The 9,226-nt window shown below is 34.3% G+C and overlaps 1 long non-coding RNA gene across 4 annotated transcripts; it reads left to right on the forward strand.

Moving 5' to 3' along the window:
- Positions 1-347: 347 nt before the first annotated feature.
- On the forward strand, positions 348-7,848 carry LOC135148334 (uncharacterized). Of its 4 annotated transcripts, none has more exons than XR_010286381.1 (3): positions 348-543; positions 1,834-2,026; positions 6,762-7,848. It is a non-coding gene; the product is annotated as an uncharacterized LOC135148334 (long non-coding RNA). The 4 variants fall into 4 exon arrangements; XR_010286380.1 differs by having other exon boundaries at positions 349-539; XR_010286379.1 differs by lacking the exon at positions 348-543 and having other exon boundaries at positions 928-2,026; positions 6,762-6,958; positions 7,607-7,848.
- The last annotated feature ends 1,378 nt before the right edge of the window (positions 7,849-9,226 follow it).

Here is a 9,226-nt window from a genome sequence, read left to right on the forward strand (position 1 = left end):
TGATCATAAATATGTTTAGAAGTTTTTAAAATATTAAAAATCCAATTTCTACAAGGACATGATTTTTAATTAGTTTCTAAACGCAGCTAACTTCTTAATTTTGTATAAATTTTGAAAATGCTCTATAAATCTTGAAACTTTTATTTTATTAGTTTTATAATATTCGGTAATTTATAAAATTAGTTTGTTAATTTTTCGAGAAAGTTTTAATGCGAGTTATCCCGTAAATCAACTAAATAGCGGGTGTTTGGATGATTATTCAGCTTAAATTAAAACGTGGCAGCCTTTGGCCAAACCACGTGCCCTGCTTTTCACCACCGCCATCCCTTTTCTTCATTTTATATACATCAGCCTCTCAATCTCTCTCTCTCTCCCTGTGAAATCCTCCATCTCGCCCTCTCCGCTCCTCTTTCTTTTCTCACCCATCTTCCTCTCTTTCTTGGCATCACCGTCCCTTCCCTGCAGCCGCCGAATTATGCCGTTATGCCGCTGCCACCTCTTTCCGGCGACCACCATAGCCCTGCACCAATTATAAATCAGTGGGTGTAAAGCTTAATTTCTCTTTGTCAAATCAGTTCTATATAAACGTATATATACATGTGGTGTTGTGTTTATATGGATTAAATTGATTTATATAATCGATTTATGTGTGCTTGTATGTATATAAACTGATTATATGCTGGTTTTTGAAATTTGAAGGTTGATTGAATTTTTGAGATTGAGATTGGTGTTAGTAATCGTATGATTGAATTGTGTGCTTAATTGATATTTGAATTGGTTGTTGTAAGTTGATTATAAATAGTGCGCCAATTAGTAGTGTAATCGGATGACTTGGGTACTTGAATTATGGGAATATATAACTGAGTATTCAAGCTTTAAGGTCTGAGATTTTTGTAAATGTTTTCAAAGTGGTGTTTTAAGAGTTTAAGTATTGGGCTAAAAAAAAATTTTGATTTACACATATTCGGTTGAATTCTAGATTGCTGTTGATCTGTTTTGAATTACAACTCTGGGATCATAGAGTTGAATTATATGCTTAATATTTGTGTGGTTATGTGCTCCTTAGAGTCTAGTTTATGTGCGCGAAAGAACCGAATCGATTCGATTAGCGAGCTAGGAGATATGACCGTTTTAGTATAGCATGGTGCTGAAAATTCTGGGCAGGTTTGTCCTGTTCCAGGCTCTGTTTTACAGCTTTAAACTTGGATTTTCTTTCTGAAAATTTTACTGTAGGTTGGAATAATATTTAGGAGTGTCTCATAAAAATTTCGTATTAAAAAGATAATTTTTCAATTTATTAAAAATCATAGACCGAGGGCTGTTTGAACTATTTGTTCTATTTTTCTTTCTTTGCTAGTGCATAGTATGAGGTTATACTTGACTAATTGCATATGATTGATTATTACATTGATTGGCTCGGTTAACCTTGTATATCTAATTAAAAGTGTTTTGCGTATAACAAGTTAGCAATCCTGCTAAAAGATTTTATTATATGTTTACTACAAGTCAAGACAGATTTTCTTATGTGTTTACTGCAAGTCAAGGGATCTTTTTATATTAATAATTCATGTGTTAGCAATAGTATTGGTTGGTTGTTGGCATTGCAAACAGGTGGATAAGCTTATAAACAGAGGAGATGCTGCCGAATTTTCGTTAGAAATTATATGGATTTAATGCCTATAAAAAGGGTTGTTTGTACAACTATGTGCTATGTGTTTATGTGACTGTGGTATGTATATGCGAAGGGTAGATATATATATAGGTCTTAATGCAATTCAGGGTTAGTCAATATGTCTAATCCGACGACTGAAATACTATTTTATCATCGTATAGAATTGAAGACATTGACCGAGGCATTAATCGAGAAGTGATTGAAAGGGGTATTCAGAAATAGCCAAGCAGAATGTTACAAGTTGAAGTAGGACGGAGATTTGTTATAGATAAAAGTGTGTCAGAAGCTGGCAGAAAGGAATGATTATGCGGTATATAGTGTTACTAGGAATCTGAGCTAAACTTTGGAGTTAAGGCAAGTACTTCTACCTTCTCTCGCAATTTAGAAGCAAGTATTTCTACCCTACTCCTCTAGTACCTATAGATACTAAAACCTTCTTTATATCATGATTCAAATTATTTGCAATTACTTTCTTGTGAAGCATATCTAGTACTTTTAAACTTTTTGGTTGAACGGATAACACTTTTGGTATCAACTCTACACTATGATATGCATAAAGAAATTGTTTTAACAAAATGTTATTCTGGCTCTTGAATTACATGATGGAACTGCAGATTGTTTTAAAAATTAAACTATTGGGTTGTTTTTGCGTAAGAGGCTCGGGCACCGGCCCAGCGTGAAAGGTGGCTCCTTAAGCCCGGATTACCGGAATTCGTAATATTTGTCAACCTTGCTGAATAAGCTTGGTTTATGGACTATAGCATGACTGATCATCTGTTATAGCCAGGTGTCCAATTATTTTTAAAGCCCAATAAAATTGTGAATAGTTTAAAAAGAAGTTACCCTGCCTTCAAGAGATATTTGCTTATACATTCATTTCTGCAGTTTTAAATATTTTCACTTCTTTATTATGGCATTGCTGTACAACAAATATCAATTTCATTTTGTTATTCTTGCTGAGCATTATTGCTCATTCTTGCTATTCCTTCTAACCCTTTTCAGCTAGGAATAAAGATGATTCACTTAAGACTAGGCAAGGATTGCAAGTGGTTGAGTTTCAAGCAGATGGACAGGTAGAGTATTTAGGACGATGTCATTAAGACTAGATGCAGTTGGAGTTCTGCAATTCAATTCAGTTGGAAATTAGATTTGTTTATTTGGTTATCAGCTACTCTTCTTATCGAGGTTTAGCTGATAATGTTGTTTAATTTGTAAATAAGATTTTATAGTTTTAGTTTCTGATTTCAATGCTGTAGCCTGTGTGCGATCCTGTTTTCAGGGGGTGAAATTGATTTTGAATTAAAGACCTTCTTTTAAAAAAAAAATAATATCCAGGTTTAGAAATACTTGTTTTTACTTTCTTCCAAAAATACAGGTTTTAAATTGTTTTTCTTTCAGTGGCTCAAAACTATAGGTTTTAAATTATTTTTATTTACACGTGGCACCAGATCCAGACCCCCGGATCTGAGGGTGTCACAGTTGGTATCAGAGCTACAGGTTATAAGTTATTGAAATCAGAATGTAGGTTGTAACTTGTCTAATAAGATAGACACGTTAAGTGAAACCTCACATATAGGTAAGTTCAGATTAGTGGTGTAACCTCATATAGAGGTATCGTAAGACTATTTGGGGATAGTCCTTTTGAGCATAATAAAATGAAGCTAAACGATTATGTTTAAGTGATTATGGTTATAGACACAACAATTCCTAATTCTAGTTCTTCCAGTCCCTAGTGGCCTAGTTTATTGACCAATTCAGATTTATATCATTGTAAGAGGGTCAAAGTTAGACCTATCAACAGAACCTTCAAGCTAGAACCAGTAGAGATTCTCACACAGTCTAATGTATCCTTTATAGTATCTTCCAAGTGTTGAGTATTATTTGAAGAGTCACCTTTTGATTCTTGTCAGAGATATCTAGAATTGGTGAAAGAATAGAGGTGTTAACAAGTCCGAGTTTACAACTTTGTATATAGTTAAGTAGTGAGCGTTAGAGCTACGTAGAGTTCGTGTTAGATTATTCGATCTAGTACTTATGTGTGAGTTAAGACGTCAACGCCCTATGGTGATGATTGTATAAAGTTGGATAAGACTTTTGACCGACAACGATATCAATGATGGGATCTTCAGAGGCTATTACTAGTCAACGATAATATATGCAAGTGGTCACTAAAACGTCAAGAAGAATCACTAGAATCAGAACGAGTCATCAAAAGAATCGATCAAGAAGACATCTGTGAGAATCCTGGCAATACCTTCCTCATTGTTGATATATTGATTTCTTTCCCCATCAATGATTTGTTCTGACATCACTTTCAAAAAAAAAAAAAAAAAAAATTGATAAAGAGTATATTTTTACCTTTCACTCGAGTTCTCGAATGATACTTGTGCTTACTGTCACACCTTTAGAATCTATTCAATCTTGGTAATTTCGAACCCTTTCATATTTTCTACTCTAACTGAGATGAACAACCCTACCTATAGGGGACACAAGGACTACCTGTCTGTGTGATAGGAGTTGGATGGGACGCCATCATTTGTGTGTGTTGTACATTACAAGAAGGTTAACTACCTTTAGTGGTGTCTTAAATTAGACACGCAACACCGAGTTCTATAGACCATATTGATCTCTCAGTTATTCATTTATTTCAATCACGTAACACTTGCTCCAATATGTGAAATCTGTCATATCTTTTACCTTCAAGATTCTTGTAATCTCTAATAGTTGGAGGTATGCCAACCGAGTTGCCAATATGAATTAAGACTTTGTAGAAAGAAGCACTAGGGATGAAAGCGAATGACAATGCTGGTTATATCAGAAAGGAGTATTATGGATTAAAGGGATCGTACGCCCTAGTTTTCTTATCGCTGATTCCGAGGACGGAATCCTTTTTAAGGGGGGTAGATTGTGACGACCCGGATTTTCAGAAATTATTTTATTATTTTTATTCATGATTATTCGAGACAAATGAGGAATAAATTTCAATATTTTATTCTAGTTTGATAATTTTCAGAAATATTTGTTTAAATTATTTTCCTAGTCATTGTGATTATGAGAAAATATCTGTTGATTGTACAATTATATGTTACGAGATTTAATTGAATTAGTTGTCTACTATTATGTCTGTGTGTGCATTTATTTTTACTTTTAATATTACTGTATTGTTTTATTGAAATTTATTATCCTCTTAAATGGATATTTATTTTTGTAAAAATACAAAGATAATTTCAAAAATTATTTTAATTGCTCAATAGTGATCATAAATATGTTTAGAAGTTTTTAAAATATTAAAAATCCAATTTCTACAAGGACATGATTTTTAATTAGTTTCTAAACGCAGCTAACTTCTTAATTTTGTATAAATTTTGAAAATGCTCTATAAATCTTGAAACTTTTATTTTATTAGTTTTATAATATTCGGTAATTTATAAAATTAGTTTGTTAATTTTTCGAGAAAGTTTTAATGCGAGTTATCCCGTAAATCAACTAAATAGCGGGTGTTTGGATGATTATTCAGCTTAAATTAAAACGTGGCAGCCTTTGGCCAAACCACGTGCCCTGCTTTTCACCACCGCCATCCCTTTTCTTCATTTTATATACATCAGCCTCTCAATCTCTCTCTCTCTCTCCCTGTGAAATCCTCCATCTCGCCCTCTCCGCTCCTCTTTCTTTTCTCACCCATCTTCCTCTCTTTCTTGGCATCACCGTCCCTTCCCTGCAGCCGCCGAATTATGCCGTTATGCCGCTGCCACCTCTTTCCGGCGACCACCATAGCCCTGCACCAATTATAAATCAGTGGGTGTAAAGCTTAATTTCTCTTTGTCAAATCAGTTCTATATAAACGTATATATACATGTGGTGTTGTGTTTATATGGATTAAATTGATTTATATAATCGATTTATGTGTGCTTGTATGTATATAAACTGATTATATGCTGGTTTTTGAAATTTGAAGGTTGATTGAATTTTTGAGATTGAGATTGGTGTTAGTAATCGTATGATTGAATTGTGTGCTTAATTGATATTTGAATTGGTTGTTGTAAGTTGATTATAAATAGTGCGCCAATTAGTAGTGTAATCGGATGACTTGGGTACTTGAATTATGGGAATATATAACTGAGTATTCAAGCTTTAAGGTCTGAGATTTTTGTAAATGTTTTCAAAGTGGTGTTTTAAGAGTTTAAGTATTGGGCTAAAAAAAAATTTTGATTTACACATATTCGGTTGAATTCTAGATTGCTGTTGATCTGTTTTGAATTACAACTCTGGGATCATAGAGTTGAATTATATGCTTAATATTTGTGTGGTTATGTGCTCCTTAGAGTCTAGTTTATGTGCGCGAAAGAACCGAATCGATTCGATTAGCGAGCTAGGAGATATGACCGTTTTAGTATAGCATGGTGCTGAAAATTCTGGGCAGGTTTGTCCTGTTCCAGGCTCTGTTTTACAGCTTTAAACTTGGATTTTCTTTCTGAAAATTTTACTGTAGGTTGGAATAATATTTAGGAGTGTCTCATAAAAATTTCGTATTAAAAAGATAATTTTTCAATTTATTAAAAATCATAGACCGAGGGCTGTTTGAACTATTTGTTCTATTTTTCTTTCTTTGCTAGTGCATAGTATGAGGTTATACTTGACTAATTGCATATGATTGATTATTACATTGATTGGCTCGGTTAACCTTGTATATCTAATTAAAAGTGTTTTGCGTATAACAAGTTAGCAATCCTGCTAAAAGATTTTATTATATGTTTACTACAAGTCAAGACAGATTTTCTTATGTGTTTACTGCAAGTCAAGGGATCTTTTTATATTAATAATTCATGTGTTAGCAATAGTATTGGTTGGTTGTTGGCATTGCAAACAGGTGGATAAGCTTATAAACAGAGGAGATGCTGCCGAATTTTCGTTAGAAATTATATGGATTTAATGCCTATAAAAAGGGTTGTTTGTACAACTATGTGCTATGTGTTTATGTGACTGTGGTATGTATATGCGAAGGGTAGATATATATATAGGTCTTAATGCAATTCAGGGTTAGTCAATATGTCTAATCCGACGACTGAAATACTATTTTATCATCGTATAGAATTGAAGACATTGACCGAGGCATTAATCGAGAAGTGATTGAAAGGGGTATTCAGAAATAGCCAAGCAGAATGTTACAAGTTGAAGTAGGACGGAGATTTGTTATAGATAAAAGTGTGTCAGAAGCTGGCAGAAAGGAATGATTATGCGGTATATAGTGTTACTAGGAATCTGAGCTAAACTTTGGAGTTAAGGCAAGTACTTCTACCTTCTCTCGCAATTTAGAAGCAAGTATTTCTACCCTACTCCTCTAGTACCTATAGATACTAAAACCTTCTTTATATCATGATTCAAATTATTTGCAATTACTTTCTTGTGAAGCATATCTAGTACTTTTAAACTTTTTGGTTGAACGGATAACACTTTTGGTATCAACTCTACACTATGATATGCATAAAGAAATTGTTTTAACAAAATGTTATTCTGGCTCTTGAATTACATGATGGAACTGCAGATTGTTTTAAAAATTAAACTATTGGGTTGTTTTTGCGTAAGAGGCTCGGGCACCGGCCCAGCGTGAAAGGTGGCTCCTTAAGCCCGGATTACCGGAATTCGTAATATTTGTCAACCTTGCTGAATAAGCTTGGTTTATGGACTATAGCATGACTGATCATCTGTTATAGCCAGGTGTCCAATTATTTTTAAAGCCCAATAAAATTGTGAATAGTTTAAAAAGAAGTTACCCTGCCTTCAAGAGATATTTGCTTATACATTCATTTCTGCAGTTTTAAATATTTTCACTTCTTTATTATGGCATTGCTGTACAACAAATATCAATTTCATTTTGTTATTCTTGCTGAGCATTATTGCTCATTCTTGCTATTCCTTCTAACCCTTTTCAGCTAGGAATAAAGATGATTCACTTAAGACTAGGCAAGGATTGCAAGTGGTTGAGTTTCAAGCAGATGGACAGGTAGAGTATTTAGGACGATGTCATTAAGACTAGATGCAGTTGGAGTTCTGCAATTCAATTCAGTTGGAAATTAGATTTGTTTATTTGGTTATCAGCTACTCTTCTTATCGAGGTTTAGCTGATAATGTTGTTTAATTTGTAAATAAGATTTTATAGTTTTAGTTTCTGATTTCAATGCTGTAGCCTGTGTGCGATCCTGTTTTCAGGGGGTGAAATTGATTTTGAATTAAAGACCTTCTTTTAAAAAAAAAATAATATCCAGGTTTAGAAATACTTGTTTTTACTTTCTTCCAAAAATACAGGTTTTAAATTGTTTTTCTTTCAGTGGCTCAAAACTATAGGTTTTAAATTATTTTTATTTACACGTGGCACCAGATCCAGACCCCCGGATCTGAGGGTGTCACAGGTTGTTCAACATATACCTCTTCATCCAGTTTCCCATTAAGAAAAGCACTCTTGACATCCATCTGGAATACTTTGAACTTCTTGTGAGCAGCATAGGCCAGAAATATTCTAATTGCCTCCAATCTTGCAACTGGAGCAAAAGTCTCATCATAATCAATACCTTCCTGTTGTGAATACCCTTTTGCCACAAGTCTTGCTTTATTCCTTGTAATGACACCTTCACTATCAGTTTTGTTTCTGAAAACCCATTTTGTACCAACTATGGATCTATCTTTAGGTCTTGGTACTAGGGTCCAGACTTTATTTCTCTCAAACTCATTTAGCTCTTCTTGCATTGCTTGAATCCAGTCAGCATCTTGAAGCGCTTCCTCCACCTTTTTAGGTTCTGTTTGTGACAGAAAGCAATGATGTAAACACTCATTTGCTGTAGCTGTCCTTGTTTGCACACCTGCTTCTGGATTTCCAATTATCAAATCAGGTGTATGAGATTTTGTCCACTTCCTAGCATGTGGAAGTTGGCTACTTTCATCATTGGATCCTCCCCCTTGATCCATGCTCTCTTGATTCTGTTGATCATTCTCTGTAGCTCCCCCTGAATTTGTGCTATCAGAGTTTGAATCAGTATTCTCTGATGAGTTTGAGTCAGCATTCTCTGATGAGTTTGAGTCTTGGGTAGAGTCTGAAACATTCTGATGCTCCCCCTCAACATATGCTTCATCATCATGAACTTGTAAATTTTCACCAGAGTTTGCTGTATTTTGCTCACAGTCAGAGTTTGACTGTTCATCAGAGTTTGTCGAATCAGAGAATATTTCTTCATTTTCAAAATGCAGTTCTTCATGATCATCCATATCTGCTAAACCCATAATTCTCTTGTCATCAAATGACACATGTATGGATTCCATGATCACCTTGGTTCTCAGATTATAGACTCTGAAGGCCTTTGTTGTCAGAGGATAACCTACAAAAATGCCTTCATCAGCTTTTAAATCAAACTTGGTAAGCTGTTCTGGATGAGTCTTCAATACAAAGCATTTGCACCCAAATACATGAAAGTACTTCAGATTTGGCTTCTTTTTCTTCACCATCTCATATGGGGTCTTGCCATGCTTATTAATCAGTGTTGCATTTTGAGTGAAACAAGCTGT

The sequence above is a fragment of the Daucus carota genome, chromosome 8 (genome assembly GCF_001625215.2).
Source record: "Daucus carota subsp. sativus chromosome 8, DH1 v3.0, whole genome shotgun sequence".
Taxonomy (NCBI): domain Eukaryota; kingdom Viridiplantae; phylum Streptophyta; class Magnoliopsida; order Apiales; family Apiaceae; genus Daucus; species Daucus carota.